The 20,610-nt window shown below is 43.2% G+C and overlaps 1 protein-coding gene across 2 annotated transcripts in view; it reads left to right on the top strand.

Moving 5' to 3' along the window:
* The first annotated feature begins 9,985 nt into the window (after positions 1 to 9,985).
* Positions 9,986 to 20,610, top strand: part of Mtfr1 (mitochondrial fission regulator 1) — a 36,986-nt gene continuing 26,361 nt past the window's right edge. Inside the window, exon 1 of one of the 2 annotated variants that reach the window (XM_052180763.1) lies at positions 9,986 to 10,067. The gene's annotated coding sequence lies outside the window, so the exon portion shown is untranslated. The remainder of the gene's footprint in view (positions 10,068 to 20,610) is intronic. The other variant, XM_052180764.1, reaches the window with a different exon arrangement.

The raw sequence follows: 20,610 nt of genomic DNA, 5'->3' as shown, positions 1-20,610 counted from the left end.
CTCTTCCCTCCCCCTGTTTCCCAATCCACTCCTTCCCACTTCCCTGTCCTGGTATTGCCCTACACAGCTGCACCGAGCCTTTCCAGGACCAGGGGCCACTCCTTCCTTCTTCTTGGGCATCATTTGATATGTGAATTGTGTCTTGGGTATTCCAAGCTTCTAGGCTAATATCCGGAATGCAATCCCTATCAAAATCCCAACTCAGTTCTTCATCAACTTAGAAAGAGCAATTCTCAAATTCATCTGGAATAACAAAAAACCCAGGATAGCTAAAACTATCCTCAACCATAATAGAACTTCTGGGGGAATCAGTATCCACAACCTCAAGCAGTACTTGGACTAAGCTCAAGTCCAAGTGGATCAAGGACCTCCACATAAAACCAGACACATTGAAACTAATAGAAAAGAAACTGGGGAAGACCTTTGAGGACATGGGCACAGGGGGAAAGTTCCTGAACAGAACACCAATAGCTTATGCTCTAAGATCAAGAATTGACAAATGGGACCTCATAAAGCTAATAAAGATTAATCGACATTTGTAGCTCAGTGGAAGAACACTTCTGTATCACGTGGAAGACTCCAAGATCCATCTCCAGTGTTAAGAAATAAAACAAAAGAAAAAAGAAGAATGAAAGAAAGGAGTAATTCTACCTGGTTTTCTTCTAGCTGTGTCTCTTTTTAACTATTTAGGTAACAAATACAGGAATAACTAAATAGCACTATTTAGGGACCTTTAATGATCACCAATAACCAATATTAATGTTAAAAAACAAAAACAACCAAACAAACCAAGCCAGGCGTGGTGGTGCCTGTGATCATAGTCAAGAGAACCTCAAGGCCATTCTCGGTTATAGAGTGAGGACAAAGCCAGTGTCTGAGCAAGAAACCATGCCTTAAGAAACAAATCATTAAGAAAACACCGCTATGTGCTTTCTGATGGACTGGCACCCTGCCACTTACGATAGAGTCCTGCCAGTCTGAATCAGACCCACGCTTTACACATAAGCACCAGTTTACAGACAGTGAAAAGAAACAAAGATCTCTGTTAAATGTCACTGCAGCCAGCAAGAGCCAGAATGTGAGAAATTCTAAAGAAAAAAGTGAGTTTCTTAACAAAAACAAATAAAGAAAAGGGAAAACTGGAATATCTGTACATTACAATAGTTCCCAGAGAAATGGCCACAAATGCAGTGTGTGGCTTTTTTGGAGGCCTATCCTGTAAACTAAGCAGATAAAAGCTATCTCAAAGGTTTATCACAAACAAACGGGAGAACCCGAAGCTTCAAGACCCCTCTGAACAATGAGAGCCTGTCTCAAATGGAGAAACCAAACCGAACCAAGCATGGTCAGCTGGAGCATCATCTGGAATTAATAAGTAAATTGATCTTGGGTTGATTACACATCATCAAAGTGTCTGGGAAGTAAAGGTAAGAGGACAAAGCCAGTCAGGGCTCCTCAGACCCTGTCTCAAAATAAAACAACGGCAAAGACAATAAAACGAAGTAAGTGTTTTCGTTCTGATTATAGCATTACAGCTATATAGTTTAAAATGACCTCTTGTCGTTTAATGATGTACATTGAAACACTTCTGAATGGGATGACTTATCTGAGGTTAGTTTCAGGAGAGTCAGAATGGAATGTACTTCGAGGAAATGCTAGAATGTTTACCTAGCAGGTTCAAAGCAGGTACAACATAAAACAAGCACAGTGGCAAATGCCTGGAGTCCCAGAACTGGAGAGGTAAAGGCAGGACGATCAGCTCAAGTTCATCCTCAGTTGCAGAGCAAAGCCAGAGTGAACTACGTAAATGAGACACCAATTCACGAGAAAACAAAAAACAGCAAAAAGTAAAGCGCTGGACAAACAACCAAACAAAAACGAACAAGACAAACATCAGCCAAAAGGTTACATGAGCACAAAAACAAACAAACAAACAAACAAAAACAAAAAATGAAATGAAACGAAACAGCTTCTCTTAATAAAACATTGAAAGACTCATCAGGCCAGTGAGATGGTTCTGTGGGTTGAGGCACTGGTTCGAGTCCCAGGTACTACAAGGTGGCAGAAGAGAATGACTCCTAACAATTGTCTTCTGCATCCTGAGTTTTGCAGGTGAATAGATGGAACTAGAAAATATCATCTGGAGTGAGGTAACCCAAATCCAAAAGGACATGGGTGGTATGACCTCACTGATAAGTGGATAGTAGCCAAGAAGTTCAGAATACCCATGATACAACTCACCATAGAAAGCTTAATAAGAAAAAAGACCCAACTGTAGATACCTAAAACCCACTCAGAAGGGGAACAAAATAACCATGGGAGGCAGAGGGAGGGAGGAAACTGGGTGGGAGAGGGGAAGGGGAGGAGAAAAGGAGGGGCAGGAACAGGTATGGAGAGAGACAGGAGGGAGGACCAGAGGATCAGGAAGATGAATCAAAATAAGCAGCAGTTGGGGTGAGGGGACAGAGGGGAACTTCTAGAAAGTCCCAGAGCCCTGGGATGTGAGAGGCTACCAGGACTCAGGGGAGATGACATTTGCCAAAATGCCCAGTAGTGGAGAGGTGGAACCTGCAGAGACCACCTCCAGCAGATAGACATCGCCCCTAGTTGAGGCAGGGGACCACCCACTCATCTTCAAAAATTTTAACCTAGGATTGTTCCTGTCTAAAGGAAATGTGGGAATAAAAACGGAGCAGAGACTGAAAGAAAGGCCACCCAATGACTGGCCCACCTGGGGATCCAACCCATGTGCATGTCAAATCTTGATACTATTACTGGGGCCATACTGTGCATGCAGATAGGAGCCTGGCATAGCTGTCCTCAGAGAGGCTTTACCAGCAGCAGACAAATACAGATACTTACAGCCAACCATTGGATTAAGGTTGGGAGGCCAATATGGAGTTAGAGTTAGAGGAAGGACTGAAGGAACGGAAGGGGATAGCAACCCAGTAGGAAGAACAACAATGTCAACTAACCCGGACTCCTCAGAGCTCCCAGAGACTAAGCCATAAACCAAAGAGCCTACATAGTCTGACTCCTGGCTCCGGGCATATGTGTAGCAGAGGACTGTCTTGTATGGCCTCAGTGGGAGAGGATGGCTTGATACCCCAGGGAAGAGGGAGGCTGGTGGGGGTGAGAGGGGTGGGCAGGAGTGGGAGCACCCCCTCAGAGGGTGAAGAACTTGGGGAGGGGAGACCGGGAAGGGGAACAACTTTTGGAATGTAAATAAATAAAATAATTTAATAAAGACTGTATAAAAAGAGTTGTCCTCTGATCTCTACTTGGGTTCCATGGTATTTTTATGCCTATGAACACACACACACACACACACACACACACACACGTATCATTTTTAAAATGTAATGAATCAGAGGAAGGCTGAGCCTATAGAGGAAACAGTGCGGTAGACTACTGATTGCTGAAGGTGGATTTTATGAAAACTAGACAGAAATGAAAAAGAGTCCTCTTCACCCAGGAATCTGGCTAAAGCATCTCACTACCAGCAAAGCCAGAGTTCCAGAACAATTAACAACTGCTTAGGGTCTCTTCCTTCCAGAGGTCAATCTGTAATTTTCTAGAAATCTCACCAGAAACCTCACTTGTAGGGACAAAATAATGTACTAAACTCCTTGTGCAACTCTAGTGCTCATAGTTTAACCTCATCAGATCATAAATTCCATCTAGAATCTCAGAGAATGACAGGGTGTAAGCAGAGGGTCATCTGAATGATACATATGGTGAACGTTAAGACCATTGCAACTCTGTTGAAGAGCCTACACCAACGTTTGTCTGTGTCTTACGTAGATTCCGTGACTCCTCTTTGAGAATGCTCTTGACTGTGCTTGTCCATCAAAACGCCTTTAGCCAGGGGGCGGTGGCCTTAATCCCAGCACTTGGGAGGCAGAGGCAGGCAGATCTCTGTGAGTTTGAGGCCAGCCTGGCCTACAGATGGAGTTCCAGGACAGACAGGGCCTGTCTTAAGAAACAAAACAAAGAAAAAAATTTCTCTTAAAATTATGTGTGTCATATACTCACACAGATACATATATACAGAAATAAAAATAGATCTTAAAAACGAATTCTCTCTCTCTCTCTCTCTCTCTCTCTCTCTCTCTCTTTCTCTCTCTCTCTCTCCCTCTGTGTGTGTGTGTGTGTGTGTGTGTGCAGGTGTCACAGCTTGTGTGTGGCAGTCAGAGGGCCACCTTGGGTGTGTGGCTTCTTACTTTCCACCTTGTTTGATACAAGGTCTTTTATTGTGTGTCAGTGCACAACCCAGGCTAGTTGGCAAAGGGTGTTAGCCTCCTGTCCTGCAGGTATAAGGACTGGGATAAAGACTAGCACACCTGGTTAAGTGGGTTATAAGGATCTCAAGTCTCAGCTTGCACCGTAAGTGCTTTACCCACTGAGTCATCTCCCAAGCCTTAAAATGGCTGTAATAAAACCTCCAACACTGTTTCACAGTGACTAGTCTGGAAATTCTTTTCTGCGTTTAACATCATGAATCCTCGAATTCCTCAGCTTGCTGCAGATGCCAGTATGGGACAAGACTCTGCTCCTCTCCATTGAAAGATATGGTAGTATTCCTATCACATTTTTCTTCGGTGTATGTGACGTCATATTTAGATTAAAACTGACCGAGAGTTTTCCTTGATTCTCACCAAGAACGCTGTGAGAGTCGTTTCCTACAGTGAGGCAGTTAACCCAAGGCAAAAGCAGCACAGGAAGAAATGAACCTTGATTGCTAGAAGAGACCCCGTGTAAATAACTTAACCTGTATTACCAACTGGGACTGTCCTTCAGCCTGGCCTGGGTTAATGAGATCATCATGCTGTCTCCTGTTTTACTAAACACTGGATCATAGGCACAGGAATTTCTGTTTTTTGTCCTTCGTGGTGACATTTTTGGGTCATTGTGATAAAATGAAATTGACCTTAGAATGGCAGATGTTATGCAGTAGTCCTCAAGGATTCTCTGAGCTGTCCTATTGGGATGGGAGTCACACAGAGTCAAAAGGAAAATTTCTTTGTTTTATTTATTTATTTATTTATTTATTTATTTATTTATTTATTTAGTGTATGGGACTGTGTCTTAGGGTTTCCATTGTGGTGAAGAGACACCATGACCAAAGCAACTCTTATAAAAGAAAACTAATTGGGGCTTATAATTTCAAAGGTTTGGACCATTATCATCATGGCAGAAAGCATCCAGGCAAACATGGTGCTGGAGTAGGGGAGAGTTCTATATCTTGATCCAAAAGCACTCAGAAGACTAGTGAGAGGTTTTCAAAGCTTACCCCCACAGTGGCACACTTCTTCCAACAAAGCCACACCTACTCCAACAAGGCCACACCTACTCCAACAAGGCCACACCTACTCCAACAAGGCCACACCTCCTCCACTCCTCCACTCCATTGTGCCACTCCCTGGGCCAAGCATATTCAAACCACCACAGGGTCCCAGGATCAAATACAGGCTGTGAAATCTGGTGGCAACATCCTTCACTTAGCGAGTCATCACCATGGCCTCGGTAAGTCAAAGGACCTTTTTAAGGCAACTGCTGATTCATTTCCCTCTCTTCATTCAAATAGCAGACAACCATTCAGGATTCTTTCAGAAAAAGCTGAACCTATCCATTTAGGTAGAAAATCCTCCAGGATCAAAAACACTAAAGAAAGCAAAGTCCATTTTCTTCTACTATCCCCACGTGGATTGCCCTGTAATATTTGCCATTTGATTACCAATTTGTTCCAAATCACCTTAGGAGGAGTTTGTGCATATATATTAGTAGCTCCAAACTGAAATGTAAGAACCAATGAGCAATAGGAGAGAATCTGTACTCACCATCTCCTACTTCCTACCAGAATACTGCAGGTTGTCTCAAGCCTAATACAATAAGCATATATTATCTCCCACTCTGTGCAGGCAGTTTACTTGAGTTTAGCTGAGTGCTTCTGTTCTGGTATTTTACAATGGCACCATAGAGGTCTTAGCCAAAGTGATTTCAAGGCTTCAGCAAGAGGATCTTTTCCCAAGCTGAAGCCACATGGGTTTTAGGATGTAGGCTGCCACAGACTGAACACTGGACCTTCACTGCTGCCTATTGACCAGAGAACTTCTTGCTATTGGCTTCCCTCAGAATGAGTAAAAGAGAGACAAGAGTGGGCAAGCCAAGATCAAGGCTGAGATCTTTTTGTAGCCTGATCTTAAAATCAGCATCCTCAGGCTCTTGCTATATTCTCATAAGAACTACGTTACTAACTACAGTCCATGTTCAAGGAGGAATTATACCAGGAGGTGGAGCTTAATGCGGTAGCCATCTCAGGGCTATAAACAAATCATTAATAAACATGATAAGGGCCTGGAGAGATGGGTTAGTGGTTAAGAGCGCTTAGTGTGCAATTATGAGGAGAAATGTGCAGATCCCAGGACCCACTTAACAAGACACATAAAACTCCAGCTAACAAAGCCTAGTTATGAAATTGAAAGCCATAGATTCAGGGAGAGAGCTCACCCCAAAGAAACAGGTGAACAGGATTAGAGGAGGAAAGCTGAGGTCCCTCTACACACATGCACAGGCCATATGCTCACACAGATGTATACAAATGCAAACAATTCTTTTCAGAGTCTTTATTCACATATTTATGAATATGAGTGCTCTATCTGCATATACACTTACACTAGATGATGGCTCATAACTATGGCATGAAATCCCATTATAGATAGTTATGAGTCACCATATAGTTGCTAGGAACTGAACTTAGGACTGCTTCTGGAAGAGCAGGCAATGCTCCTAACCATAGAACCACCTCTCCAGCTCATCAAATAATTCTTAAAAACAAACAACATGGTGAAAATATATCAGATTTGTCAGCTCACAGTCTAAAGTCAAAGATATGCCAGCAGTTACCAGGATACTTAGTATCTCAATCTTTGTTTTTAAACAGGGTTCTAAGGGTCTTTGGAGAAAGGGTTGATTATCCATCTTGGAGCAAGAAATACACAAAATGAGTCAGTAGCATCTGTAGTTCTAGAAGAAAGGACATAACCCCAGAGAAAAAGGGCCACACAAGCCAACCCAAAGAGCTTCTTGAGTGCTTTGTGCAAAGGAATACAAATCACATGGGAAATTTAAAACAATACATATTTGTTTGTGTGTGTGTGTATACGCGTATGGGCATAAGTCTATATTAATGATTGACGATAAATGAGAAAAGCAAGATAAATTTTCTTGATAATAAAATTCCCAAACTGTGTACTAATGTACTCAGGCATGCTCTTTTCAGGACTGAGACTTCATCCTATAGTCCTCTTAAATGTGGGCAGGGTTTAGGACTTGTCTTAAACACAAGCAGACGCCCCCCCCCCCCCAGAGGCGGGGGGATAACATGCTCTTGTGGGTATTATATGAGCCAAATATCTCCATATGTAGCATTTTCCTCAAGTCCTATAACTATAGGTTAATTACATTAAAAAGTACCAGACAATTTCAAATCTAGGACCACTATACAAAATATCTGACTGTATGCCTCAACACTGTAACGGTCATCGTGTCAAACTCGTGAAGAATAAGATTTTAAAAAAAGAGGAGAGTAGTCAAAGGGGATCTGATAACGGAGTGCCAGGTGTGGTGCAGTCCTTGCATTAATAAAACCTGAATAAAGTCCGGAGTTTTTGTCAGCAATTGTCTTAGTTAGGGTTTCTATTGCTTCAAACCAACACCATGACCAAAAAGCAAGTTTGGGAGGAAAGGTTCATTTAGCTTACATTTTCATGATGATGTTTGACAGGAAGTCAAGCAGGGCAAGAAGTGGAAGCAGGAGCTGATACAGAAGCCATGGAGGGTGCTGCTTACTGGCGTGCTTCCCATGGCTTGCTCTGCATGGTTTCTTATAAAACACAGGATTACCAGTCCTGGATTGGTACCACACATCAAGGGCTGTGCCCTCCCCGACTGATCACTGAGAAAATGTCTTACATTTTTGTACAGTTGTTTTCTCAACTGAGGTTCCTTCCGCTCTGATAACTTTGTCTGATACTTTTATGTCAAGTTGCTATAAAATCAGTCAGTATAGTGGTAATGTACGAGTGTTGGATTTCTAATTCTGTAAGTGTATCACAGTAATGTAAGATTAGGGAACCCTGGGTGAGGGAACACCAGAACTTTTTCTTCCCCCTTGGCACTTTTCTGTCAAACTATTTTTTTCTTTCTTTCAAAAGACAAAGCTTAAAGGTGCAAAAGGGTAACGACTGCAGGTCTTTCTTCTAGATTAGATCCTGGCTGGACATATTTCAAAGCCTCTTTTTCCTTCACCACGGTTTGGTTCCAGGAGCCGTGTTGATAGGCTCTTTGTGTTACAGTACAGGGATGAGATGGCACACAGCCTGGACAGGATTCTTAGAAATGATTCCATTATTGGGAGAAACAATCATCGGTGATGAAATTGCTCAGGTCTAAGTCATCGCGCCTTCATCTAGATTGCCATTAAAGTTCAGGGCCACTCCAGGGCACTTGAGGGTAAAGCAAGGTGGGAAAAAGGGGGAGGCATAAAGAAAAAAACAAAAAACCAGGTTTTATGCCATCTCCAATTGATGGGTGCTATCAGATACCCTTCTTTTTAAACATAGACAACCACATAGGCCTGCGTGGTGTCCTGCAGCTGAGAGTCACCTGTGGGTCATGCCGCTGGTCATCAGGGATCCTGGAGCAACTATCAGCTTAGCAGTAAATCCCCCAAGCATTTCAGAGGCAACGGGCCATTGGAACGGTCGCCTGGTCTGTGGTGCCCACCAGTTCAATTCAGCAGCTTTTGTCTTTTCAACGGGCTTCAGACCAAGCGCTCCTCCCGGAACTGTTCTCTCAGTCTCCCCTCTCCTGGCCTTGGTCATAGCCTGTCAGGCCCTTTTGGACTTACATTCTAACACTTGATCACACATGTTAACCTTGTTTTGGTCTCCCTGCTATATGGTAGGCTCACTCAGGGTGTGGTTCAAAGCTAAAAAAAAAAATCTTTGTACTGTCATAGTGGGCTCCCAACAAGCGGTTGTTGAGTAACTGAACTGAAGCCCTTGATGAAATCCGAAGCAGTAGTCAGGAGGAATTTAGGCCAGCCGGGGCAAGAACACCAGCGCTCCAATGTCCGCCCTGCCATGTGGGAATGAGAGGGTAAGAGAGAAGGCCAGGCAGCAACAGCCGCGGCCCGCTTCCCACCCAGCTCTCCCACCTTTTTCCGGGTTGTTTTGGATATCAGTTTTTCCAGGCTGGCCTTTAACTCCAGATCCCCCAGCTTCCAACTGCTCGGGTTACATTGCAAGAGCCGCCACGCCCAGCTAGGAGCGGCCTCTTGAAATCCTGATAGGCTTTCCCTCCATATTCATGTTTTATCGCACCCACACACACTACCATGCTGCTTATAGCTAACTCGACACAGACTGATCGCATTTTCATGATTAGGTTATTTGAAATCTAGAACAATCGTTCATTAAAAGTACGCGCACCCATTAGGCCGACTTTGAGGTGGGGGAGAGGACGGCAGGAGGAAGAGTCTCCATTCCCTCTGAGCAGCGCCTTATACTCCTCCAGATCATACATCCCGGATGTGAGGCCCGAAACAGATCGCCCTGGCAGACAAGTCTCCCACAGAGCGTGGGATGAGAAGAGCTCGACACAAGGCTAGGTTAGGCTAAGGACCGGCTCCTTTCAGCGGGCACACACTAGAGACTTCGCTCGGAAGGTGGGTCTCCCTACACGCAGAAGGGGCGAAGTTTACCAACAAAAGTATCCCCCGGGCAGAAGCAACCAGGACAAAGCGCGGTACACGAGAAAGTACACGCCCCTTACTGGGCCCCGCGCGCGTGCGCACAAAGACAGGGAAAGGTAGCCAGCCTGGCCTGGGAGCAGACACGCCTCTGGCCGGCCGCTCCTGAGCCCGCCCCCGAGCCACAGCGAGCCTCTCATTGGTCATCCTGGGCCGGGCCAGGGGCGGGGATTGGCTGATTGGCATAAGGTCCGGGGACAGCCAATCTGGACGGCTGAGTAGCTGGGAAGGTGAGGGCTGCTACGCAGCTGAGGTGAGTGGGGCCCGGGACAGAAAAGCGGTTGGCGAGGTGGGGAATGGCTACCACCCGGAGCTGGACGGCGGCGGGAGCCGGGGTTGTGGACTAGAGAGCGGACGGGGCGCGGCGCGGGAGGCCGGCGAGCAGGCGGGAGGCTGCGGGAGCCCGGAGCGGAGAGCAGCCCTCCGGCTCGCCCGCGCCTGGCCTGCTGAGCTCCGCGGGCCGCCGGCCTGGCTCCCATCCCCCGCAGTCGGCGTTGCGCCCTCGCTGGGTCCCGGCTGGGGAGCGGAGCGGGGCGGCCCGGGGCGATCAGCCTGTTCACCTGGCCCCGCTTTGCTGTCATTTTCGGCTGGCAGCTCTGAACTTTCTAGCCGTGCGCAGTTTGCGTGTAGCCGGACTATGGAAACTTTTGAGATCCGCAGTTAAATGAACCAGACCTTCCTTTCTCCCTGATGGTTTGTTTTGTGATTGGTCTCATGTAACCTTTTCTGGCGTAAACCTCGTTTGAGCTTGAGTATGGTCAATAGAAGTTCTGATCCTCCTCCCTCCACTTCCCAGGTGCGGGATTTAAAGCTTGCTTCACCACATCCAGAAAAAAAAATTAAGGAGTATTTCATGATACTTGGGAACTTTTTTGTTTTGTTTTGTTTTGTTCTGAGACAGAGTTGTGTCTTCCTTACTCCAGGCTGGGGTGGAATGCACTATGTAGATTAGGTTGAGCTGCCTGCCTAGCACCTAGGTCTACCTCCTGCCTCAGTCACCACGCCCAACTCCATGAATAATCCTTTTTATACTGTTTATAGCTGTTTTACATTATAATGACTTAGTCTAGGAAGTTGTGACACACAACTTACTGTCTTGTTACTTGAAAGTTAGTCGTGTCCCCCCCACCCCCTCCCACCTCTAGATTTCAGACGAGGTCTCATTATGGCGCCCCCTCCCCCTGCTGCCTTGTAGGTTGATATATAGACCAGGATGGTCTTGAACATGAGGGGACTCCTTGCCTATTTCTTTCTGTTATTTTGTTTTTGTTTTTCTAGACAGAATCTGTCTGTGTAACTGTCCTGGCTTGGCTGTCTTGGACTCTTTATGTAGACCAGGCTGGCCTCGAACTTAATGAGATCCACCCGCCTCTGCCTCCTGAGTGCTGGGATTAAAGGTGTGTACCAGGCCTGGCTCCTTGCCTGTGTCTTTAGTGTTAGCTTTATATATACACACTTCTACTCCCAGCACCAGTTTTTCTATTTTGATATAAGGTCTTGCTGTGTATTCCAGGGTAGCCACTTTGTTGACCAGACTGGCCTCAAATGCCTTTACTACCTTATTTTGTTTTCCAAATGCATGGATTACAGGTACATGCCACAAGGATGGCTGACATTTTGCTTCTTAATTTGAAATTACTTTATAGAGATAGTCAAAGTTTGTTGTATATGATTGGAAATCATTTTCTATTACCTTTTTAGAAACAATTTTTAATTTTTTATTACATTGTTTTGTGTAGAAAACATGGGCGTTGGTTCTCTTCCACCATGTAGGACTCAGGGATCAAACTCAGGTTATCATGCCTGGCAGCAGGCTCCGTTACCCATGAGCACTGCACCCTTGAAAGCAGAGTGGCTAGTAAAAGACATAGTCTAAAGTCAGTCAGCAGGGAGTGCTCTTTACTGCTGCTTATGTAGTAGTAACCAGAATATGCTATCTTGCAAGTAGGTCATTTATTGTCACCAAATAAGTGTACAAATATTTGCTATCATTTAACAGTAGCTTATGGAACTGGATTTGATTAGCATAAGCTAATTATTAAAATCTAAAAGACAGTAAGAAAATTAACTCATGCTGGGCAGTGGTGATGGCACACGCCTTTAATCCCAGCAATTGGGAGGCAGAGGCAGGTGGATTTCTGAGTTTGAGGCCAGCCTGGTCTTTCAGAGTGAGTTTCAGGACCACCAGGGCTACTCAGAGAAACCCTGTCTCGAAAAACCAAAAAAAAAAAAAAAAAAAGTAAAACTAGGATACAATGAGATAAGTTGTAAATTTTCCATATAACTAGGATCTTTACACTGTAAGTTTTCTTTAGACAGACTTTGTAGTCAGACTACAACCAGGACTACTACCTCTGTGAGTTTGAGGCCAGTTTGATCTACAAATTGTTCCAGTATAGCCCGGGTTATACAAAGATTGTACCCCCCCCCAAAAAAAAAAAATTTGGGGGCACACAGCGAATCCCAGTACTTGGGTAACAGGCAAGTAGATCTCTTTGAGTTCCAGACTAGCCTGGTTTATATAGTGAGTTCCAGGCCAGTCAGGGCTATATAGTAAGGCTTAGTCTTAAAAAGACCAAGCTTTCTGTTATTTTAAAAATGAGATTACTATAGTAAATCCTCATTTATGTATAATGGCATTACACTGGGGAGTTGAAGCAGGAAGATGATAATTTGTTCCAGGGCAGCCTGGGTTATAGAACGGGAACCTGTCTCAAGAAGAAGAGGAGGAAAACAAAAACAACCTGGAAAATGTATTCTATCCTGTCGGAAAAGTTATAGCAATACAGAAGTTTGTAAATGCAAAAACAATTTTTTTTAAGAGAGGGAGATGTTCTCAGTTATTGTCAGACGTTGTCAGAGTTACCTCTTCCTTAGTATTCATCAACTCTCTATTTCACCACTGGGTCTGTGGATCTGTGGTCTGTGCAGATATGTGGACAAGGACCAGAGAAGCTGGGTGGGGCCAGCGAGGACCTTGCTCTTGAGCCTGAATGGAAGCTTAAGATTTCAGCTGGGCTAGCTGACCGTGGCCTATAATTACCAGGATCCACTTGTTCCCAATCCCCAAACTGGGCTGCACGAGTGCACACAACCATGGTCAGGAGAAAACCAAATCCCATGTAGTCTACTTGATCATATATATTGTATATACACAAAAATGTATTTAAAAGTTAAAAATTATTTTTAAGATGAAGAAGGTAATAGAAATGGGTTTGTGATTATCTAGAACTAAGTTTGACTCTAAAGTGAGTACAAGCTAAGAAAAGTCTCTATCACAATATGTAGTTAACTCTCTACCAACACCCTAATCTTTAAATAACGGAAGTGGAAACTTCAGGGTTCTTTAGAAAGTCAGTTGAACAGTGTTTTGCTGGGGCAAACACGTGAAGGGACATTTAGCTGAAGTGGACATAGGTGAAAGGATTTTCTACTAAAACAAACACGGGAAAGGACGTGGGATGAAGGATTCTTTGCTAACGCCATGCCTGTATTGGTCCGCCTTACATTGCATAGTTGAGCTGCATTTGTCGGATTCTCTAGAGAGAAATGCTCCATAAAACTTCTGGTGCTGTGCTGCAGTTTCTTGTGGCTTCCACAGAACCGGGCTGATTGGCAGAGTGATGTCAGCTGAGACGGACACACATGCTCAGGCAAGACCCATGGAGGACACGTGATGTTTGAGGTATAAGTAGGACTTGTCGGGCAGTGATGGAGGCTGAGCTAGATAGGCTCGCTTATGGAGCTGGCTGTGCAATGCTTGTGGGTACCCTCTTGTGGCACATCTATAACTCCAGCTCCAAGTGGTAGGAAGCTCTCTTCTGGTCTCTAACCACACATCTTTTTGTTGTTTGTGGCTTTTAAGACAAGATTATTATATAACTCTAGTTTTCATGGAACTTGCTTGCTTGGAACTCAAAGGGGTCATCTGCCTCTCCCAAGCGCTGAGATTACTGGAGTGCTCCACCAATACACTGTATATTGGCAAATACAAGTATATTAGCTAAATAAAATAAGTCTTAAGAAATAACCAAGCTGGTCCTATAGCCTAGACTAGCTAATAATTCCATGTAACTTATGGGATCTTCCTCAGACACCAGTGCTCAGTATGCAGCATTGACCTCAGCCTTCTAAGGTCATTCAGACAACAGGGGTCTGAGACATGGCTTAGCAGTTAAGAGCCCGTGTTGCTCGCTCTTGTGTAAGAGCTCGTTTCTGTTCCTAGCACCTACATGATGGCTTACAACTGTCTGTAACTCCAATTCCAGGGCATCCAATGTCTTCTGGCTTCTGGGCAGGTATGTGGTACATATATATATGCAGGCAAAATAGTTATATACATAAAAATTAAATAAGCAACAAAACAAAAGATAAAAGGTCACTGTTGAGGAAAAGATCAGCAAACTTTTGGAATATAGGGACAAAAGCACAGGAAGACTCATTATCAAAAAACAGGAAACTTTCAACTAATCAGTTGTTGTTACTTGATTATTCTAGTTTTTATATCAGTGTTTGAGACCAGAATGTGAATTGTCTTTTTTGATTCAAGGAAGTTAGTATTGTCCTAGTGTCCTAAAAATATATTCTAATTTCTATTTATTCTCATTTACTCTTGGTTCTCTAGTTGCTTGCTACATCCCTCCCCATAAGAGTAGTTTATTGTTTCTTATAATGCATGTTAGAGTAGCCTAGTTAATTAGCCAGTATATCATCATCACAATGCTTCTAGGAAAAAGTAGGTTTTGCTCTATATGTATATCCATACACAAATGTTGTACAACCAATTTAAGCGTATAACCGACTAGCTTACAAATAAACCGGATTCAGACTGGCTATTTTATTTGGCTTTGATAATTACTGAGACGTCACCCCTAACCTACTCTTGTAACTGCAGGCCTTGCTGTCTCCCCAGTGGTGTACCCCAGATACTCCTGTTTCTCCTTGCCCTGTGCTCATGGTTGCTTCTCCTCATAGCAGCAGCTCCTGTTTTCCCTTGTTTTTCTTCCTCCTCTTCTCTCTCCTACAACCAGGTCACTCTAAACCCACCTACCTCTAATCCCTCCAGTAATTGGTTGTAGCCAATTTTATTTAACTAATAGTTTTAAATCAAGGAACACGGTTTGTACAACAAAAGCTTGTAAATAGGAGACCTTCAGTTATAGAATGTAGCATTACAATACACAGCAACAGGCTAAACCTCAACAACCACTTGGAAACAATCTACAGCCTATTTCAATGCTATTCCTTTGATCCTTGTAACCTTGTAAAAGGGAGGCATGATGACCTGCACTTATAATTTGAGCTCCTGGGAACTAGACAGGAGGGTTCTGGGGGCTCACAGGCCACCTAACTATACTAGGCAGTTGATCAGCCCGTGTCTGTCCTGCCTCAAATAACAGCTAGTGAGGGATGAGAACTATGTTTATCTGTAGGCAGAAGCATACATAACTTAGAATGTGGTTCATGCTGTAGGATTTTGTAGGATTATGCTGGTTTAAAAGAGTGGTTGTAGGTTCTCTAAGGTCTCTGACGTCACCAGCCTTGGGTAGTTGGCTAGGTTTCTCACACCATTCAAGATTTCTCGTGTTGAGTGGATCTTACGTCCAATAAGAGAGGTATTGGTGACTTCTAAGGTAGTCACTATTGTATCATATCTTGCCACACTGGTCATTGCTGTGGTCATGCCTCATTGCGGGGTAAGATGGTTGGTTGCTTCTCTCGTTAGGAAGCTTGTATGGCACCTCCTGGTACCAGGAATGCTAGTCCTGAGGGGAAGAGGCTTTCAGGTCAAATCTAGCCAGGGAAGAGCACAATTGGTTGTCTAAGACTAAACAGTCAGCCCCTAAAACTATATACGTGCAGATTGAAACAGTATTGTATTTTTATTTTTATTTTATGTTTTTCTTTCTTGAGACAAGGATTTACTGTGTAGCCTTGGATGTCCTGGAACTTACTCTGTACACCAGGCTGTCCTTGAACTGAGAGATCCGTTTGCCTCTGCCTCTGCCTCTGCCTCCCCAGTGCTGGGATTAAATGTGTGCCACCACTGCCCATCTAGCAGGTTGTATTTATATATTTAGGTACATATATTGTATTGGTCATGCCGGGTTCTCTAGAGGAACCAGATGGATAGTGCATATATGTGAGTTTATTGGAGTGGCTGTGATCCCATTAGTCCAACAATCACTATCTCCTTACAGAAGCATCAGGGACCTGTTCAGTCCATGAGACTAGCTGTCTCTCAGCAGCCTCTAGAGAGGTGTCAGTCTTTTTGATTTACATTGGAATTCCAAAGTACACCAGTGTAGGAATACATAAGCAACGCAGCCTCTAGAGAGGTGTCAGTCTTTTTGATTTACATTGGAATTCCAAAGTACACCAGTGTAGGAATACATAAGCAACAGGACAGTGAGAGTGAGTGCAAACAGGCAAAAAGTTTCCTCCTATACCTTTATGTAGGCTGCCACCAGAGGGTGTGGCCCAGTTAGGGTGTGTCGCAGTTAGGGTTTACTGCTGTGAACAGACACCATGACCAAGGCACCTCTTATAAGGACAATATTTAATTGGGGCTGGCTCACAGGTTCAGAGGTTCATCAAGGCAGGAACATGGCAGCATCCAGGCAGGCATGATATAGGAGGAGCTGAGAGTTATACATTTTCATCTGAAGGCTGCTAACAGAATACTGACTTCCAGGAAGTTAGGTAGAGGGTCTTAGGATGGGTGTCACACCTACAGAGACACACCTACTGCAACAAGATCTTAACTCCAAATACTGCCACTCCTTGGGGCAAACCATAACAGGGTGGGTCTCTACCTCAAGTGACCAACAAAGAAAATCCTTCAAAGGCCTACTCAGCTGTGTGGGTTCTATTTGATTCCAGTTATATTCAGGTTGACAGCATCAGCTATCACATACGAACACTTAAATTTATATACATGCATGCATATATGTATATATGAATCAGTGCTATGGGGGAAAAAAACCAAACTGGATGGAAATTAGCCATCACATGAAATATAACATACATTAATATAAAAGTCTATCACAAAGCATACATTCATCTAATAGACACCCAAGTTAAGAAAAGAAAGTTTGCATATCAGAAAACACCTTGATGGCCTTCTCCCAACTATTAATTAGCCAGATTGAGCCAAAGGTAGCCACCATAACTCCTTTCAATGTTTCCGTGTTTTGTCTTTTTCTTTCTTTCTTTCTTTCTTTCTTTCTTTCTTTCTTTCTTTCTTTCTTTCTTTCTTTCTATTTATCTATCTATCTTTCTTTTTAACATTTCACAGAAATTTATTGCATCCAAAGTTGTCTTCTTTTTATGATCCTCTTGCTATCTGTATAAGAAATGTACTGGTGTCTTTTTTTTTTTTTTAGTCCTGATAGTGTATTTTTCTATTTTTTCCTAATGAATTTATTCAGAGCACTTTTTTTTTTTACAATTAATAGACTCTTCAAAGAACCAACTTTTCATTTATTATTTGCTTTTGTTTTTATAAATGTTTTTATATATCACCAAGCTGGCCATGAACTCACAATTCTCCTGCTTCTACCTCTGAGGTGCAGAAATGAAAGACATTTGCGTCTATGCCTGGCTAAAGCAGCTCTTGACTTGGTTATCCTTCCCATTCTTCCCATTCTTAATTGGTCTCTGAAAGTGAGAAGACAGTTTGTTTGAATATTACCTAACTCATAGAAGCAAAAGTCATATAGATATGTATATATGTATTATACAAACATGTATATATGTATATATACATGTATTTATGTTTGTATGTAAGTATTTGAGTGTAGATCTCCCTGTCTAAACCAAGCTGGTGTTGAACCCTTCTTTTTCTTTTTTTATTACATGTTTCCCTTCCATGTGTGGCTCCTGGGAATCCCATGTGGGTCTTTAGGCATGACTGACAGTGGGCACTTTTACCCCTGAGCCTTCTTGTTTCCATTTCCAAGAACTCTTGATTCCCCTGCCTTACCCACCCAAATACTGGGGTTAGAGGTAGGCCAGTACATATGTCTTGATAGCCAGTTGAGCAACTACTACACACTGTCTTAAAAGCTGGGCTATAGTATCTATCCAAATTGATCAAGTGAAATGAACAAGAAAAACAATTTGGGCCTATAATTTTAATAAGCTAATGCACAGAGAAATGCACAGGAGGGTCTTTTTGTTTGTTTTTTGTTTTTTGTTTTTGATTTTCAAGACAGGGTTTCTCAGTGTAGGCCTGGCTCTCTTGGAACTCTGTAGAACAGGCTGGCCTTGAACTCAGGATCCACTCACCTCAGCCTTTGGTATACTGCAACTAAAGGCAAGCACCATCACTGTCCAGCTGCACAGGAGGGTCTTAATCTGGTTGATCAAGAAAGACTTCTTAGAGGAGGCATAGCTAACTGAAGCAATGCATTAGTAAGACCTCAATTAGTATAGGAGATAGTAAGTAGAATATTGTCTACAGGTTGGAAGATGAAGAGTGTATTGAAACTTTGGAGTTACCTTAATGACTGTGTCAACATGTAGACTGTGAAGGATGTAGAGGACAACAGAGAATTGACCAGATCATAACAAATTAGGGTAACAGTCATGGGAGGAGGGAATACCTGCCTATTTATGATTATGAAGGTTTCTAAGAATAAAGACAATGAGTTGGGTTCTGGTGAAGACAACTTAATTATAGAAAATAAAAGAAAAAATAGATAATATAGATGTAATTGGTACTAGATAAAACTGGCAATAAATGTGATTTTTCTCAAGTAAGAATATATGGACAGACAGATTAGGGAGGAATGTTTTCAAGTTCAGTTTAGAGTTTGTCTTAAATGCAGGTGGGAGAAACTAGGACGTAGTAATGGACACGATGAAGGTGAAGAGAGGATCACTGCACTTTCTTATAGAAGGTGGTTTGGGTGTTGTAAGAAGTGGCAGGGTAGAGGAGACTGACCATTTGTCTGGACTGAGGGACAGGAGAGACCAAGGGTACAGTAAGTGCTGCGCAAATGCAAATAATTACCTGGCAGGGCACTGTGAGAGTTTCACTCAGCTGATGTATCAGTATGTTGCTTTATTTGCAGTGGAAATGGAAGAGGAAGATGGATTTAAGAGGTAGTCCATTTTCTGCTGTTTTAACAGAACATCCAGGAAAGATTTATTTGGCTGTTTAGGAGAAAGAAGTACAGCGCCTTGGCACCTGCACCTGGGACAGTCACACTACACTGTCCCTGCAGTGGGGAAAGGAACAGCCCGAGAGGGAAGCTGGGGCGATGGCCCGCAGACTAGGTGTTAAACTGGTTCTCCTAGGCAGAAACCAACTGCACTAACACACCCTCTCCACTCACCTGACCGGACCTTCAGATCACCTCTTGTTTTGTTTTGCTTTGTTTTGTTTGAGACTGGGTCTTGATGTGTAGCCTCCACTGGCTTTAAACTCAGTAGAGCCAATTTTGGTGTTGAATTTAAGGTAGTCTTTCTGTCTAGGATTATTACTATTTGGGGATTAGGTTTCTTTCATAAACCCCATCGTTGTGGAGAGCCAGGCATAGTGGATCACAATTGTTCAAATTTGTAAATACTTGTTTTATGTGTGTGAGTGCCTGTATGTATACCACATTCATGCAATACCTTCTGAGCCTCAGTTCTCTCTGGAACTGGAGTTATAGGTGGGGTTCTTTGAGCTGCCATGTGGGTACTGAGAATTTAACTCAAGAAATTGAGTCCTTTTCAAGAGCAACAAGTACTTTTGTTAATTCTGTTCTGTTTGGGGAGAAATCAAAGTTTTGCTAGTATAATGAGAATCAGGCCAACCTGGACTACAAGATACCTTGTCTCAGAAAGGCTTGAATCAAACAAAACAAAACACAAAAATGTTGGAGGGTATAGCAGAGAGCTTAAGGTAAGTTCGAAACAGCTGGCCTGGAGAGTCTAGAGGAGCGCTTAGAAGGATACAAATGTATAAATAAAAAGCTTATTTTGTTGGAAAATTGGGTGGAAATTGGAAATTGGTTGGTTCCAAGTTGTTGGAAGTTGAGTTTATAAAATTCTAAAGTTTTAAAGAAGAAATAGCTGAAATTAGTAGGAAATCTGAGAGTCTTGCTGCCTTTGGTAGAAGATTGTGGGGGTGAAGCCTGGTTAGGAGACTACTGCTGAGCAGGCCAGGGATGCAGATGCAGGGCACAGGCTCACCTTGTGTTGTGAAGCCTTTCCTACTGTGAAAAGGAGAAAAGAACCGTGTCCAATAGAAGGCACAGGGTTATGTGAGTGGGAGCTAGCCCGGGTCCGTTCCCTTCTGCTGCGGCCCCTTGCAGACTGGGAGCTGGGTTTTAGGTTTCTTTTTGACTGAACCTGGGGTTCTGTGAACATTACAGCCCTCAGCGCTTCATTTGGTGTATGTATGCGTGGGGATCGTAGTAGCCTAGGTTGACCTCAGATTGACTTTAAGCTGAAGATAACTCTGAATCCCTGATCTACCAAAGCTTCATCTTGCAGGAACAGGGCTGTTATGGGAGTTCACCACCACATCCAAGCTTTGTGCATTTTTGTTGTTTTCAATTTGAGATTATTTTTTGCTGTTTACTTCTGGCAGGCCTGGAGCTCAATCTATAGAACAGGCTGGCTTCATACTTGAAGAGCTCCATCTGTCTCTGCCTAAATTTTGGTTTTAAGTGAGAAAGTAAACATACTTTCAAACATTGGCAAATAGTAAAGACTATCTATATAAGGAAGAAAATTGCATCTGCCCATTCTTGTCAGCTTTAATAGTTTGATATATGTCTTTCTGTATATAAGAAAAATAA

The sequence above is a fragment of the Apodemus sylvaticus genome, chromosome 4, assembly GCF_947179515.1.
Source record: "Apodemus sylvaticus chromosome 4, mApoSyl1.1, whole genome shotgun sequence".
Taxonomy (NCBI): domain Eukaryota; kingdom Metazoa; phylum Chordata; class Mammalia; order Rodentia; family Muridae; genus Apodemus; species Apodemus sylvaticus.
The sequence above is the reverse complement of the archived record's forward strand: the minus strand, read 5'-3'. Positions and strand labels throughout refer to the sequence as shown.